The following is a 20530-nucleotide window of genomic DNA, read 5'->3' as shown; positions in this document are numbered from 1 at the left end:
CACTACACTTAGCATACTGTTAGCATGGTTAGGATTTTTGTCATAGATATATATAATGTCTAGTCTTGGGCCTCTAAGCATACGTCAACATGGCCGCCATCTTGGGTCGGGGATCTGAAGGAAGCGCCAAAATTCAGATCAACTCTGAAGATGCCGGACTTGTGTTATAAACTGTAGCCTAATCATTTAATAAGCTGTTGTTAATACTGGAAGATGTTTTCACGCTACGTACGCACGTTATGTTTGTTTTTGTGTTATATAACCATTTTACGCTGGGTCATTGTATTGCAGGCTTGCTGATGTATGAATGTTTTAACTCAAATGTTTTAATTAACATGTATTTTTAAGTATGGATATCACACCATTGTAGGCGTGTTGTGTGCAGTAGACTAGGCTTAGGTAAGTAACAATAGTTCATTTTAAGTTCACTGAAGTGGAAGAATAATAAACTTACACCTAGTTTTGAAGTAGATTAATATCAATTTTCTCTGGACTCGATCATAAATACATGTCTGTCAGTTGGGACAAAACAAAAAGCTAAAAAAAATCATTTGAGATTTGGACGATTTATGATGATTTAATTTCTGCCTAGATGCAGATGTTAGGTTCCCCATCCTGATGTTAGGTTCCCCATCCCATTTTTTATAATCCCCATTATAAAAAATAATAATTTTGCTCTATTATTTATCTATTTATTTATATTTTATATATACTTTATTTTATATTATTCATGTTTTATTCATATCACTATCAGCATCCTTGTAATTGTTTTGTGTATTGTAGAACAAATTAATTAGTCATGTAGGTGTGTCTAAGTATTGTATTGTATATAATATATCACGTATTTATGATCGAACATAGATTAATTAATTATTTTACTTATATGATATAACTAAAATAATTAATCTATGTTGTATCATAAATATATGTCTGACATTTATAATAAACCAAACGGCTTGAAAATCGGTTGAAAATTAAGCTAATAAAGGTGATTTTAATCGTTGATAGTTCTCTGCCAATGTTAACTAATGCGGGCTTCCCCCCGACATAAGATGGCGGCCGCGCTGACGCATCGTTCCTATGGACAGCAGCGTCAGAGGCGACATCTAGTCAGTATATATATATATCTATGAATTTTTGTAATACACAAGTTATCAAAACTCATATAGCCAGGGACCACCAGATACGATATTAATATTATCACGATAACTTGGTGCTGATTCGATTTGTACTGCAATTCTATAAATATTCTGAATTTATAAATATCCTGATGCAATATAATTTTTTGTTACAATTTTAAAGGAATTTAGCAAATAATTTGCACTTGCTAAAGGTGCTGTGCTGCCTGCTAATAGAGATGAGCGAAACCGGATTAATCCGGGTTAAATAACCTGATCCTTTATATGACTCACTAAACACGAATCCTTCTCTTCATTTACTCGGATCAGTTTAGTCCTAAGTTATCTTGTTGCTAAAAACAACATACATAAATACAAACTGATAATTACACCATTCAGTTATTCTAAGCAGTTGTTTAGCTAGTAACTGCAGGCACAAGTGGCTGACTGAGTTGTTTAGAAAAGTCCCTTTATAGTCAGAAATATGAGAGAATCAAAATAGCGGGTACTGATCCGTCTGATTCATGTGAACCGGGGCACTCAGTGGACGTAGTCCAGACTCGCAGCACGTAGTAAAACAGCCGGTTCCGGATCTGTGTCAGTCCAAGTATTCGGTGTATTTTGAGGATTCGTTGAGCGCCCCTAGTGGAGGGACAGTGGCGAGAACAGGCAGAATCCGTATCACGATGCTATAACAAACCGCAACTGTGTCACTATTACAATATTGCGTGATTGGACGTAGTGCGCTATAATCTGATTTAGCTACACCAAACAAATTCGTTACATGTTGGTATGATGTAGATGTCGTTTAGGACAAACTGGGATGGAAAAATGGCTCTGGCATTTGTATTACACCAGTCCGCTTTCCAACACAACACACCTCCACCAGAATGGTAATGCTAACAGTCCTAAAGATGTAATGCTTTAGCTTAATGTATACAATGACTGTATTATATGCATAAAAATTTGAGCTCAAATCCTGGCTTAACCACCTGGACATTTTTTTACCATCTAAAACTTTAAAAACTTACTATACCATATAGTCTCTCCGTTTTTAACCGCTGATATATTTATAATTATTTTATTCATTCGTTATAGTTGTTGTCTAAACTTATTTATATGTGCATTTATCATTAAAATAAATATTTGGCATTTTTGATTCTCAGTCATTTACATTTTCATCATTTTTGATTCTCAGTCATTTACATTTTATGGTCAAAAACAAAAAAGACCCGAATCGTCTAACTCGTGGAGGGAGTTTCTCGTCTCTACCTGCTAGTGTGTGAATAGTTCAGAGTGCACCACCTGTAGGATTATAGAGGAACTGCAACAATTTACTACCTCAAATGCAAATAAGTATAAATGTAATTAAACTTTATAATAATAATTAAAAAACGATTGCCAAACAAAAACAACATGACTTAAATTATAATTTTTTTATTGCACATGGCATTGCTGTCAAAAATCTCCCTATTTTTGCCTAAGCAGCTTGCATACTACCTGACAATTACTCTTACTTTCAGAGTTTATTAAAATATTTTCTCCAATATATTTTTCAGGAATATCACATAATTGATCTTTTTTTTTTTTGTTGTTGTTGTTCATTTCTTCGAATTTTTACCCGTAGCTTGGATGTTTTAATTTGTTGATTAATACTGTGATATTTCTGTACTACAATATACCACAGAGACAATTTAAAGAAAAACACGCCTACGATGCAACGCTGATGAATAGCGACTATTGTGCTCTGATAATTCGGAAGACTTAATAATGCCCTTTGACGAAACGAGCACAAAGGATGAAATGTAGCCCACAGGAACCGGGGCTATAAAAACAGACACTTAGCATCAGACAGAAAGAAAAACTAGCTTTTTATCTTTTCCCAGACAGACTCCTCTGAGAGACGAGAGACTTCTATGCGCTAAGGCCCTCTTTTTCGAGTGTAATTTCAATTTAGTTTTAATGTGAAATGTGCTTCATTTTCCATCCCGGCTCAAGTCTGCCGAGCAGCGGCTCCCCCAGATTCCCCATTCATGGCGAATCTTTTGAAGACGTTAATTGCGCTACTTCTTCCTTCCTCCCTTTTCTGTATACAACTGTAATTCATTTTATTCCAATAAAAAGGGCACCCGGGATGTAGTAAAAAGGTTCGGGCTGATGAATGAGCAATTGAGGCTGAGAGAGGGATGAGGTAAATAAGAGTTGGGACTCGATGTGCGGCTTATAAACACACACACGCACACACACACACACACATGGAGGTGTATACACATTCATATTGAAAGAGCTACAAAGAATAGGTGAGTGGTGGTCACTTTTTTTTGGGTTGATTTTTTGCAGTCCCTGTTTGCTCTCACTCTGTAATAGGCTTCCATTTTTTTTCCTCCTTAGCTCCCTCGCTTTTTATCACTACTTTCTCAGTCTCTTTCAGCAGAACGCTTGGATTTCATCTTCTTATCGCTGTTTGAATCTTGATACCTCGGTGTAGCTCCTGTTATTTCGCTGCCTTGTAGCAGAGTATAAATTGTCCAAGTAGTCCATGTATATGCCTGTGCATGGGTGTGTGTGTGTGTGTGTGTGTGTGTGTGTGGGTATGGAAGTGTGAATGCTATTGCATTTCATGTTTAGGATAATCATTATCCATAATGTAGGGGCGGGGCTATTTTTTGTCTACTCCTTTTTGTCAATGTTAGTGCGAGCAAAATGGCAGGGTGGAAAATATGTGCATTGTTAATATATTATAAAGAAAACACTTGTTTTTCATACCAGCTAGTGAATCAGGGTGCAATCCCAAAAGAACCGATATCTGGTGCGAGAACTGAGTGTGCGAGGATTGTCAAGACACCCCCCAACTAAAAGAAACTCATTATTATCCGCAACAAATCGGATAGGTATGAAGGCACGTTTAAACCCACACAGGCATCGGTGAGTGTGTCAATGTCGCTTTATTCAAGTGAATTACCTAAGCAGTATTCTAGCGTAAATAATAAAAGCTCATTTGTGGATATACTTAATGGAGTGACAGACATTTCAGGTTTCATAACACTCTTTATTGGGGTATTATACAATATCCATTATTCATATCCACAATATCCATTAAATTCTATGGCCACTTAAATAGGCTGATTTTCACTGTGGAATGTCTGTGTGTGTGTGTGTGTGTGTGTGTGTGTGAGAGAGAGAGAGAGAGAGAGAGAGAGAGAGAGTCAGCACGGTTGATCATATACATTGGGATGCTGAATTGACTCTCTCTCTCTCTCTCTTTTTGCTTGATCTAGTGCTCCCTATCACCATAATCCGAATCCAAAATAATTAATCCTATATCTAAGCATTATTACGAGTAAATAAATGTGTTAAAGATAAAAGTGAAAAATCAGCAATATTGCAAGAACAAGACAAGAACACCAAGTGAAGCTTGAAATTAGAAAAAGAAATGCTAGAAATAGTTTTTCAAAACTTATATTTTGTTTATGGTAATCATCCAGATAAATATGAATAGGTAATAAGTAATCTAAAATTGAATTATATTAAATCTTTATTGCATGTATTTGGATGTTTGCTATGATGTCATAGCTGAAAAATGAATGACGTCAAAAAAGACAGTAGTAGTAATTAATCTGAAATTAAAAAAGGTCTTAATTAGTCTTACAGTCAGATATGTACTTTTTAAAATGCAAATCATTCTACTGAACTGCAACTCATTTACTCACTCCTTTACTCTCTCACGCACTTATTCATTCAACCATTCATCCACTTACTCAATTTTTCCTTCACTCACTCATTCCCTCACCCGCTTGCTTACACAATTACAACTTCACCAATTAATTCACCCCTTCACTCACTTACTCAATCAATCACTTATTTCTTCACTCAGTTCTTCACTTGCTTAATCCTACATTTACCCACTCATTCACTTGCTTCTTCACTTATTCACTCATTCACTCACTCACACAATCACTCACTCATTAAATTATTCACCCTTTCACTCATGCACTTACTCCCTCCTTGACTCACTTACTCAATCTTTTATTCACTTTCTCATTCACTCACTCATCTTCTCGTTCCTTAAATCACTAGCTTCTTCACTCATTCCCTTAATCCTTCATTCACTTCTTCACTCACCCTCTTACTTACCCACTCATTCACTTACCCACTCATGCATTCCCCCACTACCTCACTCACACACTTTACTTATTTAATTACTCACACTAACCCACTCACTCACTCACTTGTTTACTTCCTCACTCACACCTTAACTTACTCAGTCACTCGTTCCTTGACTTACACACTCCTTCGACTAACTCTTTCACCCACTCATCCCTTCACTTACTCACTTCTTCACTTTTTTACTCACTCATGTATTAATTTTTTTTGTCTCTCCTCGATCACGTCCTCACTAATGCACTAATACATGCATGTTCATCAAGATGAAGCGTCTCCACAAGGTGAAGCTTTTAATCAAGCGACGTTTTTGGGTTCATAATGTTAAAGGGAGAAACTGGCATTAGCCCAACACCAGCGCGGTCTTTGAGAATGAGCCTCATTTTAATGCACATACACACACACACAGTGTTTCTTGCTTGTGGTGTTTTGTGTCTCATTCACTCTGCTGCAGTATGAGGGTGTAATCACCAGACACACAGGGGCGCTTTGCCCATTAAAGTCGAGAGAAACATTCTAGATGAAAGAGCGATCTCGAGGACTCTCCGTTCACCCTTGCGGCAGGCATGGTTGTGCAGTTTAAACATCACTTCATATACAATATGATCTTATTTTTCTACTTCCACACTAGCGTTAAAGGTGGCGTAGTGGTTAGCACCGTGGCCTCGTATGTCCAAGGGCGAGAGTTTAAATCCCACCTTGGGAATCATGCATGCTCTTGGTGGGTTTCCTCTGGGTAATCTGGTTTTCTCCCAAAATCCAAACACAGCTAGATTAGGCTAACTGGGTGTAAGTGTGTGTGATAGACTGGCATCCCATCAGGTTATCCTATAGGTTCCATCCTACTGTATACCGTAGGCTCGAGGCTTGCCGTGACCCTGTACAGGATAAACAGTATAGAAAATAAGAGAGACAGAAAGCGTGGCTCGAGAATGTTTTTTTTTTGTGACTTGATTATTTTTGCTGTTTTCTCTAAGAGTGGAGTGAGAATACAACTATATCAATAAAGCCTGATCTTCTATTGATCTTTTAATAAGCGCTCGGTGTGTTGGTCTAGCAGAGGGCTCAGGGCAGGAGAGGAGTCCTCTTTCTTATTCATGTTGTCAGCCTTAAATGCACCGTAACACAATCCTATACACCAAGGCTATACATTTAAACAAGGACGGATACTTAATGTAGAAACACACAGGTTAGACACTGCAGCATGTATTTATTAGGCCCGGTGTTGTGTAGATTTTCAGGTTTGTTGAACCTGGTGAACTCAGCTGTACAAACCAAAAATATATTATGTACAAACCTGGCGTGTGAGCGTAAAACATGCAGGTTACCATATGGGCTACACAAGTGTCAAGACGAAAGGGCACGTTTCTTGTGCAAACATACAACAGTGGGAATATTTGTGAGGCACGGCCGTCTTGCACCTCCAGGGTCCGGGGTACCAGAATTTTGAAAAGTGATGCTACAGTACTGTATGTATCAGCAGCTTAAAATAATTGTTTCATATTGTCAGTATATATACTGTATATATATATATATATATGTCTTCTGTATACGGTCTGACTAATAGGAATCTGTCTCTTTAAGCACTAACAGCGGTGATGTGTGAATGGCATAGCGGGATTAAAAACTAACTGAGTTTATAATATGAGACCCGGGACGGGAAGCTTTTAAGGAATCACGAGCAACAGCAGGAAGAGAAAATCACATGGAGATATTAAGGTTATAAAGTGGGTAAAAAAATAAAAGGCGAGAGCCTAAACACAGCAGCAGTGTTTTTAGTGGGGTAAAGCTGACTTCATATTTGGATATTCCCTTTTTAACATTCAGAGAATCTCTCTTCTGTTTCTTCGAAATAAAAGTAATGCTAAAAAAGGAAATGTGTATTTTTGTACTCAGAAGGGGGCAAAAAGAAAAAAAGTACAACTTTGAAAGTAAAATTTTTCGTGCAGTTAAAACCCACCGGTCGGCACCGTCGCCTTAAACCTCCAGAGTCAGGGTTCCATTCCCGCCTTGGGTCTGTGTGCATGGAGTTTGCATGTTCTCTCAGTGTTTGGTGGGTTTTTCTCCGGGTAATTCGGTTTCCTCCAATAGTCCAAAGACATTCAGATTATGCCCGTAGTGTATGAAAGAGTGTGTGTGCCCTGGGATGGATTGGCACCCCGTCCAGGGTGTATCCCGCCTTGTGCCCTAATTCTTCTGGGATAGGATCCAGGCCTCCCCGCCTGGAGGATAAAGCGGTATAGGCGATGAGTGAGTGCTAGTGCTGGATCTAATCTCTCAGAAACTCAGATCAGAGGCACTTTATATTAACAGGGTCAATTAGGGAGCATCTAAAAAGTGCATGATCTGGGCGACTATACGATTAGGCAAGGATCACAACAGACAAAGATTTAATTCGTACTGTAGGAAATCTAATGTACGGCAGTTTTAAAAATACAGTGCAAATAAAGGATTTATTAACTTTTTTGTAGCGTTTGTAGTTTATTAATGATCAATAATGATGTACATGTTTAAAAGAGTGATCGGACATTTAAACTAAGAGTCTTAGCAATTACACAAAGCTGCTGTAAAAAATTAAATAACAGGACTTTTATTGCTATTTTTTTTGCAGGCAAATATTAATTAAACCTAACTCATTTTATTGTTCACTTTATACTTGGCTCTATTTTTCCTATCAATCTCACTTACTCCATCCATCCATCTATCTTAAAACCCCTGTAGTCTAATAAGGGTCACTGGAGGGCCAATGGTGACCAGTGTATTTATTTTCGCCAATAAGCCTAATCTGCATGTCTTTGGACTGTGGGAGGAAAGCCTCCAAGGACAAGAAGAACATGCAAACTTCATGCACACAGACCCGACGCGGGAATCGAACCCAGGACCTGGAGGTGCAATTCTAATCACAGATCCAAATAAAAGGGTCTCTCACACTTCGGGTTGTTGCAAAGTATACGCTTTCTGATTCTTGCATCGCTTTTTCGGATACTGACCCTGCTCCAGTTTATGTCTAATGTGCGTCGCTCAACCCTGGCCTGTTTTGTTTGACGTGATCATTAACCTGTGTGTCAATAGATATCTTAACTGCACTTGCGTTCTCCGAGTCTGTGTTTCTAACCATAGCGCTTCATCGTGTAGACAGTACAGCATCGCGGCGGGACCTGGGCTCGTATTCACAAAGCGTCTTAAGCCTAAAAGTTGCTCCTAGTGACGACATTCTAAGAAAATTCCTAAAATTATGACATTTTCTTAGAATTTCTCCTTAAATTTAGGATAAAATCTTAGTTAAGATAAAAATGATTCATGAAACATCTTAGACCTAAAAACAGCTCCTAAGATAAAAATTATTAAGACTAGAGACGAGGACTTTTAAGAGGCTTAAGAGTTTCTATAGCAGAGGACAAAATGGCGAAAAGAAGAAATATTCTCCAAACACTGAACATAAAGCTAAAAGTAAACACTGCTCTTCTGTCTAGTTTGGATTGTTGACTAAATACCATCCAAAAGTGCAACTTACACAGACTGAACAGTAAAAGTCATTTTTTTTTCATCAATCTGAAATGGATTACAAGTAATAAAATCAGTATGATAAATAAATGTAAGAACTTAAATACAGTAACTACTGTGTGGATATTAGTTGCTTCAAAAGTAGACAAATTTTCAACATTTGGCTTTTTTAATTAACTAATATATATAGTCTATAACGAACTTTGCATGAAGTAGCCTGTAGTTATTACTACTGGTTATTATTATAGAGGGTTTTTTTAATCAACCAATCACAGTCCTTGAATTGTTGCATCATCCCTAGCAACAGGGTCGACCACACCCCCTCACTAAGATCAAGGTTTTTATACTTTCCTTACTCAGAGTTGCTCTCAGAAGTTTTCCAAATCACTTTTAGTCTAGGACTCCCAGCTAGGACTTCTTAAGCTAAGATAGGAGCTCTCCGAGTCCTGTCTTAAACTTAAGTCAGGAATGCACTTTGCACTTAATTAGCACATACAGTACGCATTCAAGTGCACATCTGGCAAGATATTTTAGTTTAGCTGAATCTACTCAAATATTTACACGTATTTTGTTCATTTTTTTCATTTCTTAACACATTTCTCTCACTACTAAACTAAGCATGTGGATTTAGTCACAAACTTTTAATAGAAGCTTTCTGCTTTCCAATGTTCTCTGCTTTCTACAACAACCTTTATACCATATTATATACTTCAGACATTTGTGTGTGTGTGTGTGCGCGTGTGTGTCTCTAAAATGAGATACATCCTTAGAAAAACTAAATGTCAGGTACGCTACAAGGGCATTTCGCAGCAGCATTAAGTCACGATTCCTGCTGCGCCTCCTCATGTGCCTGCATGCTGTGTCCTTGTCTTTTATAAATCCCTAATATCTTTATCTCAAGATTAATAGAAATACTGTTTATGTTCTTCTTCTTCTTTACAAATATATAGTATGCTTGAGATAGTCAAGAACTTCAGTTTTATTCTGAATAGAACATGGGACAATATGTGGCAGACAAAATGAAAGTTAAGCCCTTTTATAACCCGACTTATCAAAAAAACAAAAACACACACACATGTATCTTCCATTTTGCCCTGAGCCCTCACTTTGTCACATGGGAGCATCAAGGTGGCATAAAAATGAGCAAAAGAAAGCTGGTGGGCATCAACATTGCCATATGCAGTTTTCACACTGATACCGAGGAACAAGAGCAAGGGCAGCACTGTATGATCAGTCACGGCCGGAGGGGAAAATGACAATAAAAGACAGTCCTACACTCACATACAGTATATATGGACACAAGCCTGTACTGTATGATTCAGGGATCACATCTATAATGTGTTCTAAATGTCTTCTGCGCTCACATTTTGTGTAAACCATAAGTAAACGTTACATAAGGAAAACTGAGCTGGTAATGTCACATTTCTTACAGACAATACTGAATTCAGATATACATACTCATTCATGCAAGCAATTATCCAATCAGCCAATCATATGGCACCGTCACAATGCATCAGATCATACACACGCAGGTCAAGAGCTTCAGTTAATGTTCACATCAATCATCAGAATGGGAACAATCTTATCTCTGTGACTTTGACCGTGGCATGCTTATCGGTGCCAGACGGGCTAGTTTGAGTATTTCAGAAACTGCTGATCTCCTGGGATTTTCACACACACACACACACACACACTCACTCACAAATGTCAATAGGGCTTCTTCATAACGGTATGAAAAAGATCCAGCGAGCAGCAATTCAGTAGGCGGAAACACCTTGTTGGTGAGAGGTGGTCCGAGGAGAATAGGCAGTTTGCTATGAGCTGACATGAAGGCTAGTGTAACTTAAATAGCAACTCTTTATACCCATGGTGAGCAGGAAAGCTTCTTAAAATGTAAAAAATGTTGAACCTTGAGGTAGCTGGATTACAGCAAGAGAAATGCACTTGAAGCACTTTTTTAAGATGAGAATCTATAGGAGTTTGCTACAGGTTTACACAATGTGCACAGAAATAAATGTTTTTTTTACCCATAATGTTTGACTGCTCAGTTTCTAATTAAGTGTGTAAGCTTAAAAGTAGACGCATTTTAACATTTGGCCGTTTAATCAACTTTAAGATATTTAGCCTATAACAGAAACTTCCGCCTGTATTAATAATTATACAACTTTCTCTATTTATTCTATTATTATATGTTCTAGTTTAACGAAAAATCCATTTTAAGACCTTTAGAGATTTATATCAACCAACCACAGTCCTTGACTTGCTGCAACATCCCTATGAATTGCTCTTAGAAGTTTCCTTAATCACCTTTAAGCTAGGACTCCCAGCTAGGACCTTTTAAGCTAAGATAGGAGTTCTCTGAGAGAATTCTAAGAAGCTTTGTAAATACAGGCCCTGGTGTCTAGGTATCGATGTCTATGGTAGAGATTGGTCAATCAAAAGAGCAGAGACATCAGCTACTGTGCCGACCTCCAAACTCTTAAAACACAACTTGACCTATCATCTGGAGATCGCTGGTTCGAACCCCGGGTGATGCTGTTTTCCTCTCACAGCCGGAGGCACAGTGAGAGCTGATTGGCCGAGCTCTCTCAGGGGGGAGGGATGAGAGGTACTCGCGCTCCCACATTAATCATGGCTCTACAGCCAATCAGGGGCGTCTGTAAGCTCGCACACGCGGAAAGAGCGGCTAGCGCTTTCCTCCGAGTGTGTTACTCCGCCCCTAATTGTGCGTGAGCAAGCAGTTGGAAAAGATGCGGTCGGCTGACGTCACGCGGGTGGGAGGAAACGCGTGATATTCTTTGGCCCTCCCGGCTGAGTGGTAGTGGTAGCCTTAATGTGGGAGCCCCCTAGTGACGGGGAGGAAATGGCCGCGACTAAATTAGAGGAAAAGAAAATGGGAAAAATCCCCCAAAAAACACAACTTGACGGTGAGCCGCGTTGAGCAGAGATCTCGCGCAACTTTGAAGGCACAGGAACTTGAAGCTTTAATTGTGGACTGGTTTTGCGACTGCTCTTTTTTGAGGCTAGTGTACATGAATATAACAATTGTGTTTTAAAACTGATTTGCTTGTGAATTTTTGAATAGTAATATAATCACACGCACACAGCCTTGGACATAAACCTAACGCCAGAGCATCAACGGTGCCATGATGGAGCGAGTGAATGGCGTTAAGTTCCTTGTGAGCCCAACTTTGCATTTCCTACATTTCCTTCAACAGCTTAAAAAGATCTTCCTTCACCCATCCCAGCAACTTTCCCACCATTGAGACTATCTTGACCATGTACATTAAAGTCAAATAATGGAACTATCCATGTGTCCGAGGGTTTCGAGGACACCACTTCCCTGTGGATCTCTAGGGCATATTCATCTCCAAAGCAATCTGCGACCTCTTCCGACTCCTCCCACAGACTTTTCATCACCTCCTATCTTTGGGTAGCCTCTAGACCCTCAGTAGCAGGTCTGCCAGATTTACGCAAGCACTCATTCCGACTCCCGAACAACATGCTGCACCATCCGCCTTGTAGTCTATCTTCTACACCCCACTTGATTTATCTTAACCGTCCTTTACCCCATTAACCCTGGACCTGTACCAGTTTTTACTGACCACCCCTTTTCTCTGAACCAGTCAAAACTTAATTTACAGAGAGGCGCTTATAAGAAGGTCAGGTGACTGATGAATTTGCCATACTGTACAGTATATAACGCGGTTGGTTAATCTAAGTACACATCTCTGTCCCACTTCTTGCCTATTTGCACAAATCCATACTGTTTACAATGTCTGTCTATTTGCACAGATCCATACTGTTTGTGGAGATCGATACTGTTTACATTTCTGCCTGGTCGCACAGAATCCACCTGGGTGTAGACTGTTTTTAATGCTGCGTCTCCAGAATGTCTTCTTCTTCTTTGTCTTTCGGCTGTTCCCTTTCAGGGGTCGCCACAGTGAATCATTTGCCTCCATCTAACCCTACCCTCTGCATTCTCTTCTCTCACACCAACTAACTTCATGTCCTCTCTCACTGCATCCATAAATGTCCTCTTTGGTCTTCCTCTAGACCTCCTGCCTGGCAGTTCCAGCCTCAGCATCCTTCTACCGATATATTCACCATCTCTCCTCTGAACATGTCCAAACCACCTCAATCTGGCCTCTCTGACTTTATCTCCAAAACATCTAACGTGGGTTGTCCATCTGATGAACTCATTCTTAATCCTATCCATCCTTGTCACTCCCAAGGAGAACCTCAACATCTTCAGCTCTGCTACCTCCAACTCTGCCTCCTGTCTTTTCTTCAGCGCCACTGTCTCTAAGCCGTAGAGCATTGCTGGTCTCACCACTTTCCTCTCATATGCTGCGTCTCTCGAATGTTTTCATGTTTATTTCGGAACATGCTACTGCATATCATATCGACGTTGCCCCAAACCGTCCAAGTAGGACGTCATTTCGTCTCCGCTTGGTACTGTACCGTATATGGCTGAGGTGACTATAAAGCTTGAGGTAAAATCATGAACCCTTAATGCCATCTCTAAACTGGATTGATCACCGTTCACACTTACATAACCGAGGAAATAATGATTCATTAATTCAGCTCTTTTGTGTTGGCTGAAATTCCACAAATTTCTTTCAGGCCATTGAATCATTTTAGAAGCGGCGTCCTCTGCAATCTGTATAGAGCGCACTCTTCCCTTTTCTTTTTTGACATTTCAGGAACAACCCAGACATTTTGACAGCCGTTATTTACTGTGATTACAACCTGAAACGATTAGGCTGTCCTAATAATTTTCCATTTTGCTATGCCACACAGCTATTTAAAAAAAAACATGATCTTCTTGCCACTAGTTTATTAAGAAAAGAAGACTTTGTTGGTAGGAGTTTAGAGACATTGAGGATTAAGTCCCACTCTCAGCATAACAATTTTTTTCTTGTTCTATTTCAGATTTTGCTTTCAGTCTCAGTCCTGGTCTTGTCTCTTTGTATCTTTAAGGCTCATTTTCCGTGACATTCTGGTTTCAAATCCCTCCGGTGAGCTCAATTTGATTACGGGTTGCCAGACATCGATGTTTACCCGCTTGTGTTCCACCCCCCACAACGTTGATGATGATGGTTGGATTCACCGTAATAAATATTACATCGAGCACCCGCGGTTGCGTCCCGCCTCATCACCCTGGCTAAACCGGCTCCGAACCCAACATGCTCTTTGCACACTGATCAGACAGGGCATGCACAGCAAGAGGTACAATGTAGGAAGTAAAAATATCCTAAAAATATGAAAATATATTAGTTTTGATACATAAAATATGATTATTAGGCCTATTTCTAGTGATTTTTTTTACTCATTTCATGCTTGAAATTGTCTTCTATTAGATGCTAATTTTAGTCATTTCAATCATTTATTGTGCAAAGGAAGAAAAATAATAGATTCTTTTAATTTTCTTATTTTTTTCAATAATTTTTTGGAAAAAAATTAAATTTGCATCTGCTAGACTCAGTAGACAGACTCTGTGAGTGTGTGTGTGTGTGTGTGTGAGTGTTTGAAGCATGAGACAGAGAGAGCCTATTCATCCACAGGAAGGAAGGAGAAAGGAGGAAGGTGGTAGGAGACATTTGTGGGGTTACACACCACTGAATTTGGAGAATTACCAAGCACACACATACACACACACACACACACACGCAAGGCGCTGAGCTTTATGGAACGGAAGTGTGAAAGGATTGCGCGGTACATGGCTTTATCCTTTCAGAAATGATATGACTTTCCTTGGGACTGCGCTGTAATCATTCTCACACTAAACCCTTTGCAAGTCTTTCAAATCCGCAGAAAAGCGCTCCTCTCTTTGTGATTACGTAAACATAATGCAGGTCTGAACAACACATTTGGGAGCCATGAGGATGCAATACATGAAACAGGCACACAGGCGTTTAAGAAAACACAGCGGGTACTAATTTATGTTGGTTTCTACCACTTAGGCACAGTGACACCTGTATTGTTAGATGATGTAGTACCTCCTGTGGGTTTCCTTTTTCTTTCCAGAGGACACAGTTTGTAGTATGCTTTACTTTGATTGCCATCATTAATCATGAAATTTGTCTAGATCGCTGTCATTTTGTGTTATCTGTTCGTTATATGTGGATTAGTGCTTATATATTAAAGTACTTCTGCATATACACCAATCAGGGGTAACATTATGACCACCTGCACCAGCCTTCGCTCCCCACATGCATCAGTGAGCCTTGACTGCCAATGACCCTGTCGCCAGTTCACCGGTTTTAATACCTTGCCCCACTTTTGGTTGGTTTTCACCCACTGCAGGCCAGGAACAATACTTTACCACTAGACCTGCAGTTTTGGAGTCGCTCTGACGCAGTCCTCTAGCCATCCCAATCTGGTGCTTTTCACTCAAATCCTTACGCTTGCCCATTCTTTCATCAGTTGCCCAATATATCCATCAACTTCCAGGTGACATAGCCATATTTGAGAGATTGTATCTGTAGCTACTGTGAAAGGGACCAATCTGTGAGGGCTAGGCAACTGTTGGCAATTCGGTGGCTCAGTAGTTAGCACTGTCCACTTGCACCTCCAGGTCCTGGGTATGATCCCATATCAAGACTGTGTGCATGGAGTTTGCATGGTCTCCCCTTGCTTGGTGGGTTTTCTCCAGGTTTCTGGTTTCCAAAGCTGCACAGTCCAGAGACATGCAAATTTGGCTAATTGGTGTTCCCAAATTACTTGTAGTGTGTGAATGTTGACCGGTCGTACAAAATGGAAATACCTCCATGGAACCTAGTTGAACTACAAAGGGTTCTAGATGGACGGATAGATGGAGACGACTAGGCAAGAGTAACTCAAGAACTTCAGCTTTTGTGAGACGCTCCCAGTCTGCAGTCATCAGGACCTACCAAAAGTGACCCAAGTAAGGGAAACCTACAGTATGAACTGAGTTCTTTCTTCCTTACGAAGGTGTCGAAACACACAGGTCATTACTGTTTTTGTGGGAAAGGGGTTCCTGCTCATATTATGTTGGTCATAATATTATGTCTGATTGGTGTATATAAGTAGTATCTCACTAATAATGGTATCTGTATCATTATTGATGCTTTTCTAGGGCATCGAGGTTGGTGTCTGTTTTGTTCTAAACTTAGCAATGTTTCCTACATTCTCAAACAAGAATTGTCCTGTATTAAAATGTCTTAACAGTACATGGTACAATATAATCACCTTTGATTCCGGTGCAAACCACACCAAGCTCAACCCAACCTGTCACAAACTGTCTATGAAGGTACACTAAGCACTGTATCTAATACACCTCACAATCTGCTGTTTTGATTTGTAAAGACTTGTCAAGAACCTGCCCAGCGACCTGAACCGGCCCGTATTATTTAGTAGTTTAGTGTGAATTGTTGGATCTAGCCATTGTAGTGGATTTGCCAAACCCTTTGTATAAAAGGTTTTTACAAGCACACCATATCTTTGGACTCTACAATCTATTGAAACACTTACGAAGTCTAGGATTCAATTACAAACTGCTATGATCCACCTTTTTTGTTTTTGGGTCAGGGACCACATCAAGCCATACCAAACTATAAGAAACTTTCTGACAATGTACTACGATCAGACTGGGATCAAATTCGGGAGTGTGGAAAAACCATTTAAGCTGCAAGTCACTCTACTCACCCCATGAGCCTGAAATGTTCGGTGTGTATTCCCCCTGTGGCTCTCAATCAAGAGGCAGCAAACATATTCTCTTTATGCCTGGGAGCTGACGCTGCTGATGATCATCTCACAGCAACAATACACCTCTGGCCAAACCTAGCGCTGTAAAGGACTGTCAAACTTGATTACTGAGAACCATCAAATGACTGAAAGAAATGCGTACTTTTATAAATTACACATTCAAATCTGCTAAAACATCTTCAGACCAATTATTTCCTTATTAAGTTTTGAAATGCAAAGTCTTTCACAGCTCACAGTCTCACTTTCTGAAAATCAGGCAGTCATCCTTGACCATCATCTCTATTACTGATCACTTAAATTGAGGCCATATTCATAGTGAGCTACTTAAGGCTGAAAGTTATGTGGGAAAGTTTATTATACAGTACCATATTAGCAGTCAGTTTACACTGGTACTTAAAGTCTGTTTTCCACACCCTGCTTAATCAAATGACCCTTACTTTATCTGAACCCTGCACCACCTGGTTGAGACCAGCTACCCAAATGGGGCTTACATTAAACCTGAAAAAAAAATCGAATGAGTACTTCCACAGCAGACAAAGATGACAAGAACCAGAAGAGAAAAACTTTGTCGTGCCATATGTTGCTGGAGTATCTGAGAATCTCAGCAGGATTTTCAACAAGCATACCATCCCTGAACATTTCGAACCTATCAACACCCAAGCAAGACAGAGGACCACAGTATATGCAGTCCAATGCACTAAAGAATACACAGACTTGTGCAATGCAGAAACCAAACTGGCAAATGCATGTCACAGCACAAGACAGTCAGGTATAAAGGACAAGACTCGGCGGTCCATCTGCATCTTAAAGACGATGGTCACTCTTTGCAACACAGCATTGCCCACTCTGGACAGGGAGGATGGATTTTTTTATCTTTTACAATGTAGGTTTTTTTTTCCATCACGCCCAAGGTGGTTTCACGGTCATTCTTTCCTTGACTCAGGTAACCATAATGGCACATGTGGGTAAAACAACAACCCACAGTTCACCATCATGTATTAACAACGTAACGGCTCAACAGAGTTTCAATGCCTGCCATTCCATGCAATGAAAGAATGAGAGGAGAAACATCTTTAAAAATTTAAAGCAAGTTCAGTTGCCACTGAAACGGTACCTTTGAGATGACTCGCTTATACTTTTAGCCTTGCAGGGTGCAATTTTTTTTTTTTGATCAGTGTGGGATGGGGCTTTGAGAAAGCATCTGGACAAACACCTACCTGGGGAAAGTTGCGAGATTAAATTGCTGACTGATAAAAACAAATCTGATTTTTATTTTTTCCTTTCGATATGACATAACATAAAAGCAAGAGACAGTGTGCAATTAAATCCAATTTGTCTAAATCAAGTCTAGGATATTGTCAATATACAGTATTGCTGAATACAGTAAATATTCCTACAGTAGTTTGTCCAATCATACTGCAAATTTGTCATTTATTTAACATTACGGTTTCCATGTTTGTCTGCAAAATTGCAATTTTAGGCTTGTTATAAATTAGCATGAATACCAACTAAAGACTCAGTAAACAAATGGTGGAGCAAAAATGGGTTCCTGTGTGTGTGTGTGTGCAAAGAAAAATGGTGAGGGGAAAAAAACCCAACATTTTCCATGTTTTTGACATTTTTGTATCGCTTGGTGCTTCAATACACCAATTAACCCCCTGTCACACTGAGCCATGTTTCTGCTATGTCTGCAAAAAAAAAAATGGGTGAATGTAGTAAGAACTTGGCAGGAACACAGCAGAAACCGTAATATTGTTTCCCTTGATGAGAAGCTGCCAGGTGGACATGTTCAAAAACGGTATCAATACGGTTATAGTAGAAAGACTTAATAAGGGAACAGAAATGACGACATTGACTAGTTAACGGCGAAAGTATCACCTCGTAAGGACTTTATTAATGTACTTACAGGCATGGCACAGACAGGAAAGATTGGATGGTGGTCCATCTAAGTTGTCCACTGGATTGTGGCTATGTCAAAGAAGTTTCCAAAAACAACATTTTTAACATCGTGTGCTACAGCATAACCATGGTAAGCCCTTGCCATGTTGTAGAAGGCTGCATTAAGTTCATATTACGTTCTTCTAGTGCTTAACATGATTTTGGAGTGCATGCAGCAGGTAATTAGCGCACCTACAGTATATCACACTGAAAGGATTTAGTATACGAGGTGGTATCAAAAAGTTGTGAGATTAGCTCTGTTTACAACAGCTTGGTGACAGGATGCATTGTCACCGTGGACTATCCAGTATTTTACGTTTAATCTTTGTCCTAAATTGCTGTCCATAATGAAATCGCAGATGTGGTAATGCGCGTGGCCTGTATAGCTCCAGTTAGACTGCTCCAGGACAATGTTTTTTGGCACACTGACTTATGAAGGTCAATGCTCCCTGTGACTGTGCGTGCACCCTTGTGCTGCCATCGATTGTCATGTTACAAAACTTGTCTCAAAACTTTTTGACACCACCTCGTAAATACTGTATTCAATTCCTCACACCATCAGTTTGTGATTAAAAGCACTAAATGTGTCTCTGCATTTATACCAACTGAATGACAAAGAAGAAAAGGCGTGATAAGATCCCGGTAAGAGCATGGTGCGATCTGATCAGAAGTAGCAAATAACTTTGTTTAATCTCACTGTTGCTGGTGAACATGTGATCATGCGTGTGATAGGAAAATTAGTAACACCCTAGCAGGGGCGTGGCTAGGAACTTGATAAATGCACATTTTTCGATTCTGACCCCGTTCCTACTGCATTTTTTGTTTTCCAGATCTCAAAAGTTAATCTTTTTCCTCTATTAAATAATAAACAAAAAAGAATAACATTTTCATAACAATACCATCATCATAATTAGGACCTGATTTCTGAAGTGGTGCAGTAAAGTAATTGCTGCACTTTTTTTTTGATTTTTGCAGGAGCCTAGAACTAATTGTTCCTTAATAGATTTGATTGCAAAAGCACTTCAGTTATGAAGCACCATTGTATATTTCAACTTGCCTAATTTATGAAGCCCATATGCCACCCATTGAGTCATTTTAATACCCTCAATGTAAAGTGGTAATCAAATCTGCAGTTACGTTAGTGTTATGAAACACTAAGTGAAACTCCGGCAAGATTCTCAAGGAGTCATGAATGCGAATGTGATGTAACTTGAAAAATGATTCTCACATTTTAAGACATGATGTGCACCGAGCACAAGATTCAGTTTTTTGCTAAATAACATCAGCTTTGATGAGAGACCAAATAACCTGTCCCACAAACACAGACAGACAGACATGCAGATGAGCTGTGTGATAGGCCATGATGATACAGCAGGGGATCTCGATGGGGAGCAGATCATTAATCCTGATATAATATGGCTAGCTGTTTATGCCTGGGAGCCTGGCAAGACACAATTATGTTGTTGTCATCGCTTGTGTCCATTCCTTAAGTCTACTTTCCTACAAGTACTTTATAAAACATCCACATTTAAATATACTGTATATCCCCAAAATCCACGCTTTTAACAATGATCATTCTTCAGGTTATTCCTTGTACCTGAGCAGTTTCAGATAGTAATATAAGTATATAGTAACTAATGAGTGGCACAGTGGTGTAGTGGTTAGCACTGTCGCTTTGCACCTCCAGGGTCCGGGTTCGCTCCTGGCCAGGCTCGATTTACATCTCTGTGTGCATGGAGTTTGCATGCCCCCCCCTTGCTTGGTGGGTTTCCTCCGGGTACTCAATTTTCCTCTTACAGTCCAAAGACATGCAGGTTAGGCTAATTGGCGTTCCCAAATTGCCAGTAGTGTGTGTATGTGTGTGTGCCCTGTGATGGATTGGCACCCTGTCCAGGGTGTACCCTGCCTCGTGCACTTAGCCTCCTGGTATGGGCTCCATGTCCCCGCGACCCTGAATACAGGATAAAGCGGTATAGAAGATGAGTGAGTGACGTAACTAATGAAGAATTAGACCAGGTGGTATGTGGCAGTACGTACAGTAGTAAGGACAGTACAGGTAGCTTTATTTACTTGTATTT

At 39.7% G+C, this 20530-nt stretch overlaps 1 protein-coding gene across 6 annotated transcripts in view; it reads right to left on the bottom strand.

Annotated features, from left to right (window-relative positions):
* The window catches only part of ptprua (protein tyrosine phosphatase receptor type Ua), a 307016-nt gene that overhangs the window by 246533 nt on the left and 39953 nt on the right, over positions 1-20530 (bottom strand). The gene's annotated exons all lie outside the window — the stretch shown is intronic.

Source organism: Clarias gariepinus, chromosome 28 (genome assembly GCF_024256425.1).
Source record: "Clarias gariepinus isolate MV-2021 ecotype Netherlands chromosome 28, CGAR_prim_01v2, whole genome shotgun sequence".
NCBI classification, from domain to species: Eukaryota; Metazoa; Chordata; class Actinopteri; order Siluriformes; family Clariidae; genus Clarias; species Clarias gariepinus.
The sequence above is the reverse complement of the archived record's forward strand: the minus strand, read 5'-3'. Positions and strand labels throughout refer to the sequence as shown.